The sequence below is a fragment of the Conger conger genome, chromosome 7 (assembly GCF_963514075.1).
Source record: "Conger conger chromosome 7, fConCon1.1, whole genome shotgun sequence".
Classification (NCBI taxonomy): Eukaryota; Metazoa; Chordata; class Actinopteri; order Anguilliformes; family Congridae; genus Conger; species Conger conger.
In genome coordinates, this window is record NC_083766.1 from 36,598,531 (window position 1) to 36,620,272 (window position 21,742).

Consider the following 21,742-nt stretch of genomic DNA (forward strand, 5'->3'; position numbering starts at 1 on the left):
TACATCAGCTGAATGCATTGTGTAGGCCTGCTTTATTATGTGTAACTATCGTCTTGCTACACAGTGCCTAAAGGCTAGAAGTGATTTAGTAATATAACTTTTAGCGGTACACTTAATCATTACTGATTGAGCTAACTTTAAGTGAGCCTGGAAATGTAAATAGATGCATCTAGACACCCTGTAATAAATACATAACCGCATCTAATCTGTATAACTGTATATTTAATCTGTAAATAACTATTAAGCTTAAAATATGAAGCAAACAATTATCTGAACATTTTTTATATTCTCTGACAGAACCCAGGGATTCCATTTAAAATATATATATACAGTGTAGGCTACACCATACAGAGCTATATTAATAACCATAACTAAAATCAGTGCAAATGAACAATACAGTTGATGAAGGAAATGTAATAGGTGCATAGCTGATAAAGTTAAAGGGCACCCCCTGTGTTACTGACTAGTTACTGCATGTTCTCCTCAGGATTTTTCTATCAAGTGGACCAGTTCTCAATGTTATACAGTGCCAAGGGAAGCATTAACGACAAAAATTTCACAAATATATTAGAATAAAAAAATCACTGGCTAAGAAGATGTCCGATTAACAGTCCTAAAGAATGATTATTAGACTATTGTGAACCTTTCTTACTCAGAATTTGTCACCTCCTTAAATACATTCCAGAAATGAAATGACTGTAGTACAGTAGCCTTGAGTTAAGTTTAAGGTTAAGTCTTCAGTGTCCACAGAATAGCGTGTATTCAGTTCCCAGCTGACCACTCACAAAAAGTTATTGAAATAGTGGATTCTGTCTCTCTATGTGAGCTCTCAGTTTTGACCTGAGATGGACTGTGAGCAGTGGCACTGTGATGGAGACACCCCCACCACACCCCCAATTTATTTGAATACTTTCAAATAAATCAGTGTATAGACCTGATACTTCATGCAGGGGCGTAGATTTAGGGGGGGGGGCAGGGGGGACATGTCCCCCTCAATATTGAGAAGAGGTGAATTTGTCCCTCCCCCAAAACATAATGAATGATAACCTCCTCCCCAGTACAGGTAAAATTAACAGCACAGAGGGTCTAAACGCTTAGATATCCTTCTTACCTATTTTACAATTATTTCATACACCCCTACTGGACCATACCATCTTAACCTTGCTGGGTCTGCCGGCCTCGCTGACTCGCAGTTGCTATATGTCTATCATTGCGGAGGCATGATAGTGTAGTGAGTGTAGTGTAAGTAGCTATCACGCTTGTTTTACCTTCAGTGTTTCTGAATGAGAGTATCTGCTGATGAAACGCTAACGTTATCTATTTTATAACTTGTGCCTGAAGTTATCTGGGGTGCGTTAAAGTTCAGCAAACAGGCGAACGTTTGCAAACATTTTTTTTCCCCCTTAGCATTCTGTTCTCTGTTTTTGCGGCGAACAATGAGGAAGCTGGACTGAGGGAAATGTGAAGATTTCGATTTTCACTTTTCTTAAAAGCCATCGAACAGTTTCAAAGCAAACATTTTCTCACAATAAATTGATGCAGAAGAAGAGCAAATTGGTTCATAAAAATTTACCAGAATGCAGGAAATTAATGTGTTCCCCCCAATGTTGAAATGAAACCTACGCCCCTGACTTCATGTGTATTATGACTGACACATGGTGCTCAAGTTTGTACAATATAATGGTTAATGTGGTAATATTTCAACCCTTAAATAGCCTAGCATGGTACACAGTCCCCTGTGAGCATCTAAAGTATCGGTGATTGACGCAGGCATGTATAAATGTATAGGATTTGTTTGGAGAAGGAAACAGATCGGAGGTTGTGGTACTCCGATGGGAAGTATGGGGAGTAAGAATGCTGTGTGGTTCTCTGCCTTATTATTGCACCACATGGACTCTGGTGAGGAGATCAAAACACCTTCACCCAAAAGCGGATTAACCACTATCTACAATGCACACAAGCCTGTAAAGGGTTTCAGATGGAGTTTGTCAATTTCCTTCATAGGGTGCAACAAAAACAATATAATAATGTGCATTTTCAAAATAAACTGAAATGCCTTGAAAACAAGGATATAATCACTGTGCAGAGGCTTGTTTGAAGTTTCTTGGATGTCTGCCATATTGGGCAAAAACACGGAAGTAAATCCTAAAATATAGATTTAAAAACAAATATGGGAAGCTGTCCCCAAACCTCAGCAGTTTCCTTACATCCTAAAGCATCTGACTCAGCACAGCATACTCTACTGTATGTGTAAATATCAGAAGAAAATTGATCTGCAGTAATATCATATTATCTATAAATATTTTTATGTTTCTGGCTGCAGTTCGATTATTGTATCATGCATCATTTCTTTTGAGCAAATACACATGAACCTCTGCTCTAAGTTTCTCTAAAATTGTCTTTATTAAGTAAACTGTTCCTTATTGTGGCTAGTGAAGACAAAATGGCTCTTTTCCATCCCCTCAGGCATGCCTTGTGGCATGACTATCTGGAGTGAACAAAGCTGTAGATATGTCTTGCCAAGGTACGTGTCAGATAGCCTGGGCAGAATATGAATGAAGGGTTCTTAGTCTTATCTATCATTAAAATGATTTCAATTTTCAAAATGTAATCCACCGTGAGACTGAATCAATCAGTGACAAATTTATACTTTAAGGGGCAAGGCTACACCATTACCGTCTGCAGGCTCCTTGTTTTCAGGCTGTGACAATGTCTTTGTCACTTTGGCTTTCCTATGCTGTTATTGTACAATTAGCACAGAATTATCCACGGGCTCTGTTTTTCAAAACTGACCAATGTAACTGACAGCTGGAGGATGTAAAATTTCAGAGTGGGCAGCCAGTTATTCATTATTATAAGGCTGAAAATATATTACTGGAACCAAACACTAAGTTGTGATTCCACTGGTGATTTCAAGTTTAGGTGAGGCGGGCACACCATTTTTGTAGTTTTGATTTGTTTCTTCTCCTAGCCTTGGTAGGATAAAATTCTACTTTTACAGAAAATTATCTATAATGTGTATATGGGGTATTTAATACTGAATGGTCCGTGTGGAGATAGTGACACAAAGGCTTAGATTAAATGAGAGGAGTTACAGATTTTACCCTAAAGAGATGGTAGAATTCATATCTTGCGCACTTAATTGCAATGAAGTAATCCAGAATAGAATGTGAAAAAATGCATTACACAATGTTCTTAACAACAGTTTTGAGCATGTTGAGAACTTGGTTTCATATTTATCTGACAAATCCTGGGGTAATACGGATACATGTCATGTCTTCATGTCATACACACACACACACACACACACACACACACAATGTCATGTGAAAGGGCTCTATAATTCCTACACAGATCGCCCACTATGGATGTTAATGCCATCAAATTTGAGATGAATGCGAACATCAAAGTATCTCTGCTTTTACTTTACGGGAAAAGGCCATTCCTTCTTGATGTATTATGGTGTTATAACCTGAATGTTTGCGTAGACATTTTTGGAACATATTAGCCAGGCTTAGCCAGCTAGTAAACAAGCATTCCATCCAACAATCAGCAATCGCGAATAACACAATTAGACTCAAAGAACACAAGACAGGCAGACCAAATGCATTGTGACCATATTTGTTTAGTGCATATGATGACTCAGTATGTTTCGCAAGTAAAATTAGATTATTTGCATGTTACATTCTAGAAGAATGAGCTGAAATGAAACTAGCAAGCTGACTGCTAGCTGGCTTTGTGTAGCATGCTGCACGTCTGTCTATGTCTAGGTAATGCCAAGTATTATGATTTCTTTCCCACAAGCATCACATGCCATTCTGACCATTGTGTTGCCGGGAAAAAGGATGTTACATCGTGGTAAATGGTAAACGGTTGGCATTTATATAGCGCCTTTATCCAAAGCGCTGTACAATTGATGCTTCTCATTCACCCATTCATACACACACTCACACACCGACAGCGATTGGCTGCCATGCAAGGCGCCGACCAGCTCGTCAGGAACATTAGGTGTCTTGCTCAGGGACACTTCAACACAGCCCGGGCAGGGGATTGAACCGGCAACCCTCCGACTGCCAGACGACTGCTCTTACTGCCTGAGCCATGTCGGCCCATCATCATCACCCGTCCAGCTGCCAGAAGCAAAATATTATTTTATTTGCAAAATATATGTATCATATTTGCAAAATAATAGCATCACACAATCATGTGACCTTGTTGTGCTTGTTGACTTAATTGCCCAGCCCAAAAGTCAGTTCCTGACTGATTACACGGCCAATTCTTAATTAATTTTGTACAAATGAAGGAAGGCTTAGCCTCTCCAAGCCTATTGCATCTGCCGCCTATCTTTCAGCCCATGTCTGATTTTTTTTTATTTCTCAGCCTCATAATGGCTTCCTTGACTTTCATTGGCACAACTGTGGTCCTCATGTTGACAAACACTAGTAACTCAAAATTAGGCTTTTGACGTCTAGGCAATCAAGCCTAGAATCAAGACTAGGTACTGAATGCTCTCTTACTTATCTACACCGAGGAAGCAATTGAACACACCTGACTAATCAGAAATGCTTGTGGAGCCATTTGTCCCAAGCATTATGACATCCTGAAAAGGGGTGTCTGTGTATAAAAAGTGCTGTAATTTCAACACGATGAAAACAAAATATATTAAAAAAAAGAAAATATGCACTTTAACAATGTGTGACTTTAACCACTTTTTTGTTTTGTGTCATTGATAACATCTATATTTAGTATCAGCAATTACAGACACTATTCTAATTCTAGAAAGCTGTAATGTCCAGTGCAACACTTTGTTCCCCATTTTAACATTATGTGAACAGAACATTTCTGATCTGAAGCTGCCTTGGCTGTGATGTCTGAAAATTTTTTTTCAGTGAAGGGTAGGTGTTAGAAAAGCATTTTGCTCCACAGAAATACACTTGAAAGTTTTTAAATAATTGTATTCAGGCAAGTGAACAGCTTGTCTTCCTTTTAAGGAAAGTTACACATTCTCTGTAATAAATGCTTCTTCATTCTTCTAATGAGAATGTAATTGTTGATTTTGGCATCAATTCACTTACCAATGACAAGTCTCAGAATTATGTAATTGCATTCACAACACTTTGGTTACTAAGTTATGGAATGGCTTTGACAGTTTTTATTTTTGTGTGGTGGAAATACAAAGGTATCTATTATTAAAATGTATCTATTATTAAAATTGAGAGTAAGGTTCACAAATGCCATTCTATCTATAAGCTTTAAGATATATTGTATAAAAAGTGCTGTAATTTCAACATGGTGAAACCAAAATGTATAATAAAATACTCTTTAATAAAAGCTAAAAATCTGCACTTTAATCATATGTGACATTGACCATTGTTTCATTTCAAATCCAATGTGCTGGAGTACAGTGCCAAGAGAACAGTACCACCGTCCAAATACTTATGGACTGCACTGTAGATTCCAGAGAAACCGCTTGCCCTGTCCAGAATTTGTCATTGTCTCCCAGTCAAAATGGTGACTGGGGACTGCTCATCAATATAATTATGTTGACTTTATAATGTAAATTAATTGGATGCATTCTCAAATTGACTTCCAGTTGGAGCCTGCATTGCAAATTGCTGAGGTAATCCAGGTAGCTGTACCCTTGTGTGGCTCATTATGCAAATTTGCTGTGAAGGCTCACAGGGTAAGTGCTCTGATTTTCTGGAGATGAAGAGGAATTAAAGAGAAGTTTATACATGCCTCACATTCCAATTATGGACCTCAAGGCCTGCAGTATGTAAAAGCATGACTTGCTTTCATAAATCCACCCTGAATTCACCTCTCAGATGCAGCCTTCTTTTGAATGCAGCATGTGAAACTGTTAAAAAGAACACGTCAGCCTGAAAAAAACCCAAAATTAATGCTGCATGCCTCAGATTCACCCAATGGAAAGGGCGCATACTCACATGTCATAAATCAGGACAAAGAAAGGTATCAAGTTTATTCACACACTTTTAGTGGTTAACATAAAATACCTAATGAACAATCAGGCTGAAAAGCAAAGGCTGTTTAGAGCCAGTCAGTACAGACTTCAGATCACACCATTTTTTCTTCAACAGAAATAAAGTGATCATTGATTCAACAAGATAGTGAAGTGTTTTTGGAATTTCCAGAGTTGCTCCCCAATTTCTGATACACAAAATCAAACGTTGGCCTGTCTCGGCTCTGCTTTGTTCATCAACTCATGAGGGCACACACTACAGTATATACTGTAGTACGCGTGTCCCCCAACTATATAAAGCATGTCAACTAGGTCCTACAACAATCTATTATAATCTGCAAGATGAGCTGCACAGTGGCTGATGCAGATGGCAAAGCTGGTGCAAACGGATTGGATTGTATGCCTCATCAACCCGAGAAATTCCTCCTGTGTGATCAGCTATGGGATAAACCTCCCTCTGGGCAGTCCTGTCAATTATACTTCACTACACAGACCCTCTGACCAAAGTCAGCACTTACACAATCAAATCTGTGTCATAGAATGCAATGTTTTTATTAAAGATGAAATTGTTATATTTCTATTGGTTTTGGATGATAGATCACAGATTATTCGATGGGATTTTGGTGATACTTTTAAATGTATTGCTTTAATATTGAAGCTTACTGCATTTGCATCATTCTCCAGCGTCCATCTTTTATTGGAAGGCACACGAGGAGCTTGACATTAGGAGAGCGCTCCGAATCTCAGCCCTGAATCTTATCATCTCAGCCACATCTTCATGAAGAATACTGTACGGAACTGAAAAGCTTACACTTTCTCTTTAAACATATGCACGCACACACACGCACACACACACACACACACACACACACACACACACCACATATGTTATGTACTGCACACTGTATACACAGTATTGGTGGCAGCAAGGTGCATTGCCTTTTAAAAATGCTTGAGGTCCTAGCCCCTATAGATTTCATTTATCATCAATAGAATAGACAAAGTAATATACTGTGACTAGGAATAGATGACTCCCTGATGGTGATCAGGGCACAGCATCTACGCACTGCATGATACTGCATTGCTCCCGCTATACTGTTCAGGACTGGTAAAATGCACTTTTGCTTCATTATTAAAAGTGAACCACTTAATGGTTAGATTAATCAACTAATGGCAGATTAGTTGATTAATCGACTGACAGCCCTAATGAATAGGTTACCCCAGGATCAATTAAGTTTCTTCCAATATAGACATCTAACGCATTAACATTTAACTTAGCTTAGCTAAGTGCAGTCAATAGCCAAGAAGCTGTGGTATTCAGGAAAATAAAGAAACATAGCGTCAGGTTACTCTTGCCTTTATATGCAAGGATACCATACTGTTTATAATTATCAATGAATGTAATGCAGTTATTTTAATGTACAATGTATGTGAATGCCTTTACAGTGTCAGAATATTCCACAAAGCTGTATATAAAAGTTGGGTTTTCTCACAAACAGAAGATACTCAATTAATTGCTGTACACTGAATAAATTAAAAAAACACATTGTTATATGAGTTAATTACACATTACATAGACAGAAGACAAATACACTTGAAAAAAATATTCAAACCCCTGGGCGAAAAGTTAACTGTGATATTTATTTAACCTCCACTCCACTTCTCTCCACTTGGTGAATATAAACAGAAAAACATCATCAGTTTAAACAAACCAAAAACTGCTACTAGATTAAAGGGACTCTCCTGGCAGATAAGGACTCAGATGATACAATATAACCTTTGACCTAAATGGTAATGCTCAGAAATACGGCTGTAATAGAACACAAGCTGCAGCTTGTTGGATCAACATTTTTCTTCTGGAAAGTAACCATAAGAGCTCTTCAGTTAATGAAATCTCTCTGTTATTTATTGATTTGCTTCAAGGTCTTTGTTCTTGTCTGCAAATAAGGGGGGTTATTTGATTAGGGGAAGGCACCATACATATGAGTGCATTGTCCCTGGCTACAAACTGCAGGACAGCCCTCAACCCGTCATCCGTCTCCAGTGAAGATTTCTAACCGGCTGTGTTGAGTTTGATAAATAGTAATAATGCAAAGATGGAGATTATGTTTGCTGTGGTCCTCAGCAGTATATTGATTTTGCTGCATGTTTATTTCTAGAAAGCACAGAAGAGGCAGACAGTGTCAGCTTCCTTTTGATGTTATCCATTTGAATACACTGTGTCCATTTGCAGATATAGTTACCACTGTTTGGCCTATATAAAATAGCACTATTGTTGTTATTGTATTGTTATTGTCACATGACGAGGGAGTTAGAAACCCAGGGGACAGCACAGTGTCCTCTTAACGCCAGAGGATAGCACAGTGAGGTCACCAACACATTATCTCTTCCCCTCTCCTGTGCTCTATTACTGTTTCTCTACATGCATATTGATTATTTTTATAATCAATTACCCCGAACAACAAAAGATCAAGGTCCAAATTTGCTTTAACGTCAAAGGAACTCTGTAACTTATTTCAACAAGTGTTATTGTGTCTGACCTGCATAGCATTTTATCAGTGCTGACATTAACTACAATTTGGGAGTTACAAACAAACTAGTTACTTAATTAAGGGATATTGACTGAGCAGGCTCGAAGTTAATAACAAAGTCACACTGCAGTTTGATGGGCTTAAGCATAGAAACACTTGACAAATGACAAATACAACAAGGCAATGGGCAAGGGAGTATGGGGCTTGCTGAAGGTCTTAATAGTTTTCTCTTTTACTGAATACATTATACTTGTATAAGAGCATTGGTGTCCTAAACATGTACCTAATAGTTAATTTAGGAATTATTTAATGAAACTTTGTGTGATATTGATTCCAAGATGCTGTTGATTGACAAGTTTAGCATATCATCCCCCAAACTCCCCTAACATACCCCACAGTCACCCATGCCAACCTCTCCCCACACACCCATCTTACCTTCACAGAGACATTCTTTTAGAGCTAGGCATTGCAAATTGGCAATTTTTTTCCCGTGAAGTTTACATTACCACAGTAAATAAAAAGCGACCTTTGGAGTGTCTGAACTACAGTATTGATGTATACGAGTAGGGTTGCTTTGCTCTATGAAATCAGACAGCGTTAATGCCAATGTACTAGGCAGGCTATTTTCAGGGAGTCTATCCCCATAAACCTTTCAGTCGGTGTTATACCTGTGGATTGCAACTCGGGCAGGAAATTCGCCTTTGATGGAATTATCTATGGTGGGAGTGTTAGTTCTACTCTTCACTTACTGAATAGAAGAAAAACAAAAACAAAAACAGTAATATGCTTGTTTTGATGAAAGCTTTCCTTAATAATCCACTCAATGCATTGAAGGGCTATCGCAGCAGGAGCGAGGAAACAAAATAGGTCAGCCAAAGGCAGGGGAATCAGGGTCGTCTCCATCCAGGCACACAGCATCATTAATCACAGCTCTGCCTGGGAACCTGTATGCAATATGTCATAGCTCTCAATATATGATCAAAAATCATATAGTTATATTCTGCATGTACTTGCAGAAATGCAGCTGTTTTAAATCCTTCATCTAATTCAACAAATACATTGTAATATATTTACATTTACATTTACATTTACATTTTAGTCATTTGGCAGACGCTTTTAATCCAAAGCGACTTACAAGTGCATAGGTTCTACCACAAGTCAAAGCATCACATCCAGAACTAGAAAAATACACCAGGACTGCTGTTCTAAACATATAGTCGTCATCATAAGTGCAATTTTTTTTTTTTTTTTTTTTTTTTTTTTTTTTTTTTTTTTTTGGGGGGGGGCGGGGGGGGGGGGTTAGACAGGGATAGGGGTATCAGAAGGGGGGGGCGGGGTAAATCAGGAGGGGGGACTAAGACATGTCATGTTTATATGTGTTCAGGCACTGTTCTAGTATGGATGAGCCCTATATTCTAGTATTGAATCCACACTGGGCCAGAGCTGGCAGCCGCACAGGGGCAATAATTGGCAGTAGCTTCCTCTGTGGAGGGAAGAATTTCAGCTCCTAGGGCATCCATGTCTCATTGTGACCCCCCCAACCCCGGTGAACTGAATGCCCACTGTTTGTCTGCATAAAATCAGTGTGCTCCAACTCAATACCTATGTGAGTTTAACTGGTGAACCACAGATTGAAAAGAAGCAGCTGGTTCACATAAATGTTTCAGAGGAGAACGAATGAGTGACTAAGCTCCTGAATTGACAGTGGTTTGCAGTAAACACTGAAGCAAAAATCTGGAGAAATTTGGGGCATTCTGTTTCACTTAAAAAGGCAGTAATTTATTATACATCTAGTGCATTCAAATGCATCCTTCCTTGGAATTCATATTTCAATACAAAAGTCAAAAGATGGGTGAAACATGCAGAAAATATATACAGTCCAGTGCAGATGTGTGCAATATCTTTTCACAGTTTTCACAGAAGATAATGATGTCACTGAGATACGGTTGTGACCTTTCGCACACGCCGTCGTAAGAGTGGAGATAAGTTCTGTAAGGCATCATACCAGCATGGACATCAACCCCCTTGGGTCATTTGTGCAGAACGCTGTAGTACAGTCATTGCTGAGTGTTTGATGGTCCTTTGATTGACCAGTAAAATGCACTCTTCTTGCAGTTATGCTTCCAGCAAACAATTGCTCCAGATGATGTTGATTTCGAGGCTGAACTCAATTTGCTGGGCTTTGCTTGTTTTCGCTGGTGTTTTTTCTTTCTTTGTTTTCCCCTTCACGTTTTCCGCCTCCAGCATGTTGGAGGCCATCTTGCGTGCGCTTGTGCTCCGCTTTTTCAGTGCGGCGGGTGTTCTCCTAGACAAAAGCGGAGCGACTGAGATGGTTTCACCATCCTGCCCCTGTGACGTGTGACTTGGGTTTAATTGCCTCTCTGCAATCGTCCTACTGCTGTTCTATCGCATTCTCAGGCCTATTAGTGAATGCATATTTCATAGCTCCAGCCTTGTATTCATCCAGTGAATACTGCCACTAATTTGCTGTTTTCAATCCTTGATTATGCTTGCAAATTTGAAAGTGCCCCTCTCCAGTCAGCATGCCTCCTTGGGTATGGGGCTTCATTAGTTTTCTTTTTTGACTCACATTATTTTTTTAGCTGCTGTCATTTTGCTGTTGTATTTAGTAAACCAGCTGGGGTAAGCTTATCAGAAAGTCGACTCTGGTTTCCAACATCCCGCTTAAACCTAAAAGACTTGGCTGGTATTCCATCTATTCTAACATTGCATCAGTTTCAAGACATTTCTCTCAATAGCGGTCTCCCAAATGGGTGACTGTGGCAAGATGCCAGAGGGTGCCAGGTGGTGGTTTGAGAAGGAAAACACACAGACACACACCTACACACCTACACACACACACGCACACACACACACAGCCAACAACAACAGTTTACATTTTATTGGTCTTTTTCAGGGGTGAGTAAACAACAAAACTATGTTCCAAAATAGTCAACAGAAAATAATGGCAACACATTTATTTGAAAAAGTCCATGGACAAAGAAAAGGTTTCGGGAAAGCCATTGTCATCCCTCATTTTACTTGTATTCCTGCAATTTCCACAAACTGTGCCTTTACAAATATGTCTGAAGAAGGCACAGAGAAACACCAAGACTGAAAACCAATCCACACCGCATGCTCACTGCTATTTTTGATTCTGTATGCCTCCCAGAATTTTGGAGACCTCAAACAACCACAAAGAACAGTCAAAGGGGATATGTGTCAAAATGGGGGCTAAAAGCAGAACAGGAGGCTGAAACTGAAGCTATGGATCATCATTCCTGGACCAATAAAATGCTTAGTCAGTGACCAGATCGACCAGATCGACCAGGGGCGACATGGCTCAGGCAGTAAGAGCAGTTGTCTGGCAGTCGGAGGGTTGCTGGTTCGATCCCCTGCCCGGGCTGTGTCGAAGTGTCCCTGAGCAAGACACCTAACCCCCAAATGCTCCTGACGAGCTGGTCAGCGCCTTGCATGGCAGCCGATCGCTGTTGGTGTGTGAGTGTGTGTATGAATGGGTTAAAGAGAAGCAGTAATTGTACAGCGCTTTGGATAAAGGTGCTATATAAATGCCAACCATTTACCATCTTGACTGAAGGCCATCCCGCCAGGCTCTCTGATTGGCTTAATTGCTGGTGAATGGGCGGGGCAACAGGTTCTGAACAAGCTTCTGGTCCAAGAGGAACTGGCCTCCTTTGACTCCCCACAGAGCTTTTTGTCTGCCTGAAGCAGCGTTCCTGTTCTGCAGGGACATTGGCTTCCCCAGCATTGCTGCTGGCTCGTTCACTGGGGAGATCAAATGATTCGTTGCCAAAGGGCTTTTGACATAGATTTGATTCTTACTGGATCCAACTGAGCTAATTAAACCTCAATGATTTAACTTTATAGCCGTCTGCACAATACTACCTCAGACTGACTGTAGCTTGAATAATCAAGCTGAAAAACTATCCATCAAGTTATAATTGCATTATTATTTTTTAAAGTCCACAGGTCACACTGAAATTTTTACAGAAATTATAACTTCCAAAATTAATCACACCCTAGACAAGATGAGCGAAGATGTATAAAATAAAATAAACAATAGTGGTAATGAGCTATATTGTATTCTCAAAAATGGGGAAATTTTATTCTAAAATAACTGCTCTGAGAGAAATATATTGGAGAGTGGTCTTTGACCATTCCTTCATACAAAATCTTTCAAGATACTTTGGTCTGTGCATATGGACTGTGCTCTCACATTCTAACCATAAATATTCAATCAGGTTGAAGTCTGGAGGCTGAGATGTCACTTCACCATTTTTAGCTTTGTTGCTTGTAAAGTGTGCTTGAGATTATTGTCTTGCTAAACGATTTGTTTTTGGCAAAGTCTGAGCAAGCTGTTCGAAGGATCCCAGGTCTTTGGCCTAAATGAGTTGGTATGTTTCATGATTCCATTTACCTGTACCCTAATAAGAAACCCAGGGGCATGTGCCACAGAGCAGGATTACTTTGTTAGCTGGCTAACTGCGCTGCGTAAAAACCCAGAACCCCCCAAATCTGGAACATGGGCTGAAGTAAATAGAGCTGTTCCGAGTTTTGCTCTGTGCAGTTATCCAGCTGATTTAGTAATCCTGCTTTGTGGAACAGACCCCTGGACCAGCAGATTAAAAACAACCCCATAACATGAAATGTCCACCATCATATGTCATTGTAGAAACGACTTACGTTACATTATTGCCATTTGGCAGACGCTCTTATCCAGAGCGACATACAGTTGATTAGACTAAACAGGAGACAATCCCCCCCTGGAGCAATGCAGGCTTAAGGGCCTTGCTCACGGGCCCAACAGCTGTGCGGATCTTATTGTGGCTACACTGGGATTAGAACCACCGACCTCGCGTGTCCCAGTCATTTACCTTAACCATTACGCTACAGGACTTCTTGTACAATGGAAGCATCCTTCTTCCCAGACCAAACCCATGCCCAAAAAGGCTACATTTCTGCCTGACCAGGCCATATACTCTCAAAAAAGGTACACTGGGATAATACCCTATAGGACATACAATTATACCCCCAGCCACGGATTTATTCATTAGTTTGTACCTTTTTTGCTTGTTAAAACATACAGTACTTAATAGTAACCAAAGAACATTATTGTACCTTTCAGCATACATTTGGGAAATGTGTTCCTTAAAGAACAAAAATGAACCTCCACTGTACCTGTACTTTATTTCTCATAGTCTAACAGTTCCTATCCAAGTTCCAAACTGAATTTTGATTAAGTTCATTTGTAAAGGCAAAACTAAAAATCTGGTGCATGCATTGGAATAACACACAGCTTCTCTCTTCAAAGATTGATTGAGTATGGACTACAGAGTGGCTGGGCTTTCCAGGTAAGTCATAATTTGACCTCTGTTAGTATTCTGCAATGGCTTTTCTGGTGCTTTGGTTGTGGGCTGCTGCCTTGGTCAATTTGCAGAAAGTCTCTGTTGTTTCCCCAAATGAGGACAGTATGTTTGCTACAGCCCGAAAACAAACTGTGCTTTGAATAATCAAAATATCTACATTTTTCCAGTCTGAGTATGCGCCCAATGTAATTTAATGATGCATAACTAAGCAAAAATGGTAATCTACTTGTAATTTACTTGCAAACATAGGACCCTAATGAGTTCTAAGCACAATTTTAAATATTGTTAAAATATAATAAAACAATGATGTCTGCTTGGATTTACTTATTATTTCCTGGTGTTCTATTAGAATGGACAAAATGCATTTAGAGTACCTACATATTGTTTTGTTTCGTTATTACTGCTGTTTTTGTTATCTGGGTTGAGAAACAGCTGTACGCTGGTGCTTTGTACATTTTGCTCCAGGGTTCCTGTCAGGTTTTAAGGTTATACAGACACTCATCTTTTGACACTAGTCTAGACACTTGATTAAAAAAACTAAAATAAATGAATGAAAAATACATTCTAAACAATGGAATGGATTTCCAGTGACACCTCTGAAAAAGTAGATTAGCTACTGCATAGGTATAAGCTCAAGGTCACAATATTGACCTTTTAAAGAAGAAAATAAATCCCCAAAAATATGATTATGTTAGCTGACAAGTACGTTCAGCAGCACCAGATTGCGTGCTGATGAGTCAGTTTCTTCTGTGCTTATGTCAAATATGCTGTGGAATTTTTCTTTTGACAGCAGCTGGCAGATGATTTTTGAGCAAGTCATGAAAGCCCACAAAATCATAATCCCCTTCAGATCATTGTTATTCCTGATTTTACACACAATGGTATCCCAGAAATGAGTCAGATACGACCAGCAGATACTGTACATCTGTAAATCAGTGTGATATCTGGTCCCGATTGCCATATTAGTGCGGTCATACCGTTTACGTGTGGCAGGTCAAAATCAACTCACAACCATATTGAAATTAAGAGATCTGTCCAAAGACAGTTAAACTACCTTACCAAACAATGAATTTCGCAGACGTAGACACGTTACAGCCACAAAATAAATGAATGAAAGAACACACCGAACCACAGCTTGGAAACATCTCCCAAGATAATCTCAAGAAAAGCAAAACCAAGGTTCAAAAACCAAAAGACAGCAGAATATTTCGAAAAGCCAAAGATGAAATATAAAAATGCCAGATAAGCTACAAGGCCAAGAATACAAGACTCTGCACACACCAAACACCAGATCCTGATGCCAGACTCAAATCCCCAGATGTCATCCACCAATGTAAAGACAGGTCCACATTGTAGTTGAAAGCCTGGGAGAGAGACCCCCTCTTCTCCTGCCAAATGCTTACTTAGCGAATCATCAGGGGAGGATGCTAGGCCTACACTAAGGTGTGAAAGGGGAGTCAGACCAGGACTGGCTTATCTTACAGCTTACAAATCCACTGTACTTATTAACGTGGCCTTATATTGTTGGAAGCAAGCATAATGCTATTATTATCACAGGATTCACGGTTTTAACCTATTTCTAACAAGTCCAAACATGAATATGTAAAAAGGTAATTTAGCTCAGCCATTATTTAATACCACTACAAAAAAGGAAATTTACATCTGCTTTTAACAAGAGAGGTGATAGTTGCACACAATTGCAGTTAAGTCCAGGTACTAATGCAATCTCCAACTTCATGCAAGATATTATCCGTTGTATTTCTTGTATTGAACCTTATATAAATAAATCTTGCACAAGAGAACTATATATGTATTGCGGGGGCGACATGGCTCAGGCAGTAAGAACAGTCGTCTGGCAGTCGGAGGGTTGCCGATTCGATCCCCCGGGCTGTGTCGAAGTGTCGAAGTGTCGAAGTGTCGAAGACACCTAACCCCTAAATGCTCCTGACGTGCTGGTCGGCACCTTGCATGGCAGCCAATCGCCGTTGGTTTGTGAGTGTGTGTATGAATGGGTGAATGAGAAGCATCAATTGTACAGCGCTTTGGATGAAGGCACTATATAAATGCCAACCATTTACCATATTGCGCTCTATCATAATCTGTTGTAATTTCACGTAAATCGATGTTTATGTAAAACATCGATCAGAATATAACAGGACACAACTCATTTGATATCTGGATCATTAGAAAAGCGTACATTCTCCTCTTTTGATTTGTTTCAAAAACTCAAAAGGCATTTTGGGGCGGCACGGATGGTGCAGTGGGTAGCACTGCCGCCTCACAGCAAGGAGGTCCTGGGTTCGAATCCCTGTCGGCTGGGGCCTCTCTGTGTGGAGTTTGCATGTTCTCCCCGTGTCTGCGTGGGTTTCCTCCGGGTACTCCGGTTTCCTCCCACAGTCCAAAGACATGCAGGTTAGGCCGATTGGAGAGTCTAAATTGCCCGTAGGTGTGAGTGTGTGAGTGTGTGAGTGTGTGAGTGAATGGTGCGTGTGCCCTGCGATGGACTGGCGACCTGTCCAGGGTGTATTCCTGCCTTTCGCCCAATGTATGCTGGGATAGGCTCCAGCCCCCCTGCGACCCTGATCAGGATAAGTGGGTTCAGATAATGAATGGATGGATGGATGGAAAATGCATTTTGGGGTCAATATGACTGATTTTTGAGCAGGCCACATATTCTGAAGCGCTCCTCCTCCCTCAAATGTGGTTTCCCTCAGACTGGCACCTTTTAGCATACATTTTGGGATTGTGCAGAGGTTAAGCAATTTTGGCTTCAGGTTTCTTCAACCTTATCTGATGTTTTACAGAAAAACATCCCCTGTACTCCTGCTATAATGCTTTTAAGTGACCACTAACCTTTGGCCTTGCACAGCATCAGAAATATGTCTGGCTAGCTGGACTCACAGCAGCCCAGAAAGGCCTCGCTGTTAGGAGGAAGACGCCATACCCCCTATCAAAGAAACACTGGATTTACACGTTTCTGGACATTATTAATATGTAGTTGTGTACAGCGTGGACAATACTGGCTTGGAAAGCAGTCACTTTCACCTTTTAATGGAACTTATTTAAAGATCTTTAAGCTTTTTTATCGTCAGACTTTAGTCATGTTTTTGTGAGCCCTGGACAGGGATAGGTGGGTGGAGTCGCCTGATTCATGGGACTTGGACTGGGTTGTAATTTGTATTATTATCATGATTGTTGTATTGTTCTATCTGCTATCTTTTCTGTATTTCTTTGTGCCTGTAAACAATAATTAATCTCTGAACAATAATTAATAAAAACAATTGATCACAAAAAAATTCAGCAGTCCTATGGTCAAACCATTTTTTTGCAGGCCATTTAATAACAACGGAAAATTGTACATAGAATGTTATTTCTCAAATGCGCTAATCTAAAAACTAGATATCCGACAAAGCTCAAGACACCTGTTAGATTGTTTAATCTTACCATTCCTGTGCTTTCCAGATAATGATGATGTACTGTACTCTATTGTCTTCCTGTATGGATGATACATTATACCTTAGCAGTAATACACTGAGCCTTAAATCCTGATCGCATAATATGTCATAGTTAAGGACAAGTATTCTCACTTAAAACCAGCTGTGTTGAATACTTTTTACAAAACTAGCTTAGTCATTTTTAAGGTCCATCACTTGCTGTTTTTTATTATTTAAAAAAGAAAGATAAATGAAACCAGAAATATTTTGGTGCACGTTTTAACACATGTTTGTGACTTCTATCTGAATGCTTTTAACTAGATTTTCAACTTTTTTGCAAATTAATATTGTACCTGTGTAGATCGTAAGATATGATACTTACTTATATTCTGTAGATGTTTTGTTACTGGTACACTCTTTCTGGCACATTTTGTGCCATAGCATAGTATTTTAATGGAGTACAGGGACACTATTTTGTGTTTTGACACAAATGCTTTTATGTACATAAGACACTATGATATTGTCTATAGATCATTTCGTTTTTTGTTAAGCCTAATCTCAAAGCAAAGTGTCCCATGTATTGGCAAACAAAAGAAAAAATGACATGAAGATGGCCTCTGATTAATCTAAATGTAATGCGATTTTTATCACACTGCGTTTTGTTTGAGGACATTTGAAGTGCCCATAGGAACACAAACTGTGCCCAAAATATAATGACTTATTAAATTTGGCCAAAATGCTTGCATTTGAAATGGAGGATAATTTATGAATAGGAACACACAGTAATGATGTGAATGGATCTAATGAAAAGACAAAAAACTAAAAAATACACATCTAAGTTCAAAGGCATCATTGACAATTAGGGCAGAATACATTTTAATTATATCTGAAATGGAAATAAAAAACAGAATCAAAGAATGTAGCAAGCATCTACACATTTCTGAAAAAATAATTAGTCAGCACCAAAAAGCTAACAGCTGAACACACTTATAAAGAATTGGCCAATTAAGGTATTGAAAAAGGCAACAGTGATTTTATTGAATGCATGAATGAAGTCATTCTCTTCACAATGAACACATCAGACAATCTTTCAAGCAATGTGTCAAAATCATCAGTTACTCACCAAGAAGCAGAGAAAAGGGGAATACATACAGGCTTGAACTCTGTGCTGGCCTTAAACCTTGAAAAGCCATAAGGATTTGATTTGCCCCCACCCAACCACTAGGTATGGCAACTGAAGAGTGACATTTCATAGTTTTGTTATATACCTATATACCTTAAGCATTTGGATTTGAGATCTTAATGGTGTTCCAAACAGTTTATTTTTGGTAAGCGTATTGTTTGGCATATGTGTCTGATGGATTTTTTCTTATTTGTCTGTCTCATAAAGGCTGCCTTGACAAATGCCAATGACAGACTCCAAAGGCAATTCAAAAGCCTAGAATCAAGACTAGACACTGAAAGCATTATTATATCTGTTCTAAGAAAGCAATTGAATATGTCCTGACTAATCAGAAACAGCTGAGAAGCCAAGTGTAAAATTATTTTTGGTCCCCTAAAATCAGGGGACTATGTATAAAACTAATCCACAGACAATTTGTGATAAAAGAAAATATAAAAACATTCAAATGTATGAATTAATATCAATGTAATAATTTAAGGTACTTGATAGCTTCAAATACTATACACATTATTAGGTAGACCTGTACACTAGCTTGTTATTGCAAATATTTCATCAGCCAATCATGTGGCAGCAACTAAATGCATAAAAGCATGCAGATGTGTTCAAGAGGTTCAGCTGTGTTTCAGAATAAATGTCAGAATAGGGCATCATTTGACCTATAATGATTGTTGGTGCCAGATAGGGTGGATTCTGCAGGCAAAAGAAATCACTGTTAATGAGAGAGGTCAGAGGAGTGACAGTAACGCGAAAAACCACACATTACAACAGTGGTATGCAGAAGAGCATCTCTGAACAAACATAATCCATCAAACCTCTAAGTGGATAAGCTACAGCAGCAGAAGTAAAAAAAATAAGTGAAATAAATACATAATAAAGTGCTCACTGAGTGTATATTTGTGTAACACCAGCCTTTCTTTCAGCCCTTTCATACATATGCTTTACTTATTGACCACTGTGATGCTCTCCACATTGCTCTTGTGTTTGTGTTTACACTGGCTTGCCACAGGGTCGTCAGTACTAACTGCTCTGGCATTGCATTTGTGACTGCATTGATAAATACTCCAAACAATACCCCGCATCACTCTATTGACTATACCTCCCACCATGAACAGTGAATATTGACACACTGCATAAAAATACCCGGGTTATGTGTGCACACCAGCTTGTCTGACACACAGAGTTTGAAAACGAGACAAGGAGAGGACTCTATAATGGGTTGTTTACGTGTGCTCAGCTTTTTTCCCACTTAAGTCTAAATGCAAAGAAGACAACGTTTCACAAATTGAAGTTAAGGCGTGCAGATTAAGGAGAACAGATATATCTACAGAAACTCTTATCTACAGGATGAGGGTGACTTCATTGAAGCCCAAGACACTAGGGTTGAATTTGCTCAAAGGTATAATTTGTGATTATTGCTTTCCTGGTTTAACTGTTCCTCTTCATGGCTCCAGCGAAGCTCACCTCTACGGCAGTTTAAAATGCAAGCCTACTCTAACTGATAAACAGTTGCAGTTGAGTGTTGGGGAAACTGCCAGAGGAAAAGGGTAAATTAACTTAAATATGGAAAAAGGTGGTGGATGGGAGGGAGGGCAGCTGACTTCAGTGGCAGGCAATTCTGGAAACAAACATTGTTTCTGCGTTTGGACTATTTGTGAGATTATGAACACACGGCCAATCCAGGCAAACCAGATTTAAAGGATTATTGAGCTGACGGGTCAGAGGCACGGTATGGCATTTGCTGACTGCAGCCCTTCAGGAATAAACACATGTACATGAAACAATGAATATAAGGTTAAGGGTGATTTTCTGGCCGGCGTCTGCCATCTTGTGAGCGGGCGCGCTGTGGATTTCACATTTTCCGGACGATCCAGATGCCTCTGGTAATTTTGAGACTTGCCAAAGTGGGAGGACAGTCGCTGCTCGGGGTGTGTCAGTCAAGAATGAGCAGCTCATTGCCAATTTGGTGTAGCTTATTGCAATTTTCCGGTCAGACAGGTTCGCATTTCACCCTCTTGCCACCCACCTGCTCAACCCAGGTCTAAGGCAGTTTCAGTTATCAACAGCTGTTCAGTTTATCTTTGATATTGCTACACCCAACAAGCAGGGAAATGCATTGGTTACGTTGTATTTATTGTTAATAGTTTTTTTTTCTTCATCATTTTAATTTCCATATTTATTTCTGTTTTGCATTGGTTGTGGCTATTCTCATTGTAGACTGTGATCTACAATGCAACCTACAAATTAGGGGTAGACTGCATTTGTAAGCTCTGTTTGATGATTAATCAAAGAAAAACTGTCATATAGAATGCATGTAAGTAGACATGCAGCAATGGCCAGATATGTGGACTGAAGGTAAAGACCTACCCCAATTGAACAAAAACTGATAATTTTGGAGAAATTCCTCATATTACAGATCAATTAGATGTGTATTTTAATGGTGACTGGAGGAGACACTGACAGGGCCAGGCTAAGATATGTTCAGAACAAAAAGTGGTCTTTGTTGCATTGATGATGTTTCTTACATGGTGTGACATCCTGTGTGACACCCCTGGGAGAGACAGAAAAGTAAGACACAGAGAGACGCAGTAGTTCCTGTGTTCATTTATTTCCAGTGTTTAATTAAAGAAAGTATCAACTCAAATATATACAAATAAATACAAATCTTAACCACTCAGCCACTCATAGGGTCCTGGCAAAAAAGAATAAAAAAAAGAAAGACAAAATAAACTGAACAACTGGAAAGATTTTCAGCTTTCTGTCACATCTCTCTCTCTCTCTCTCTCTCTCTCTCTCTCCCTCCTTCTCTCTCACTCTTTCTTTCTCTCGTTTGGGGCATGTGCAGTGGCCTGGACAATTTTTTTGGACACATCTATGAGGTATCGCCAGATACAAGCTTTCAGCAGGGTAGAAGTGGATCATGTGTGACTCATATCATTTTGGATATAAAGTATAATTCCTACACAAAACCTTTTTTTAAGTTAACAGTGAAGCAGTCAGACACATATGGGGTGAGTCATACACTTGATTCATACGCTCGTGACTGACCAGGCATGGCTTGCCTATGCAAATTAACACCACTACGTACCATTTAGAGGATTTCCCAAAGAATGTCAGTTGAACAGCATTGCCTCTATGATTATCTGTGTTTCAAAGGTGTTTAATGTGCTTCTTCTATGACCCACAACGAAACTCAGAAACATTACAACAATCATTAAAGGATTACGACG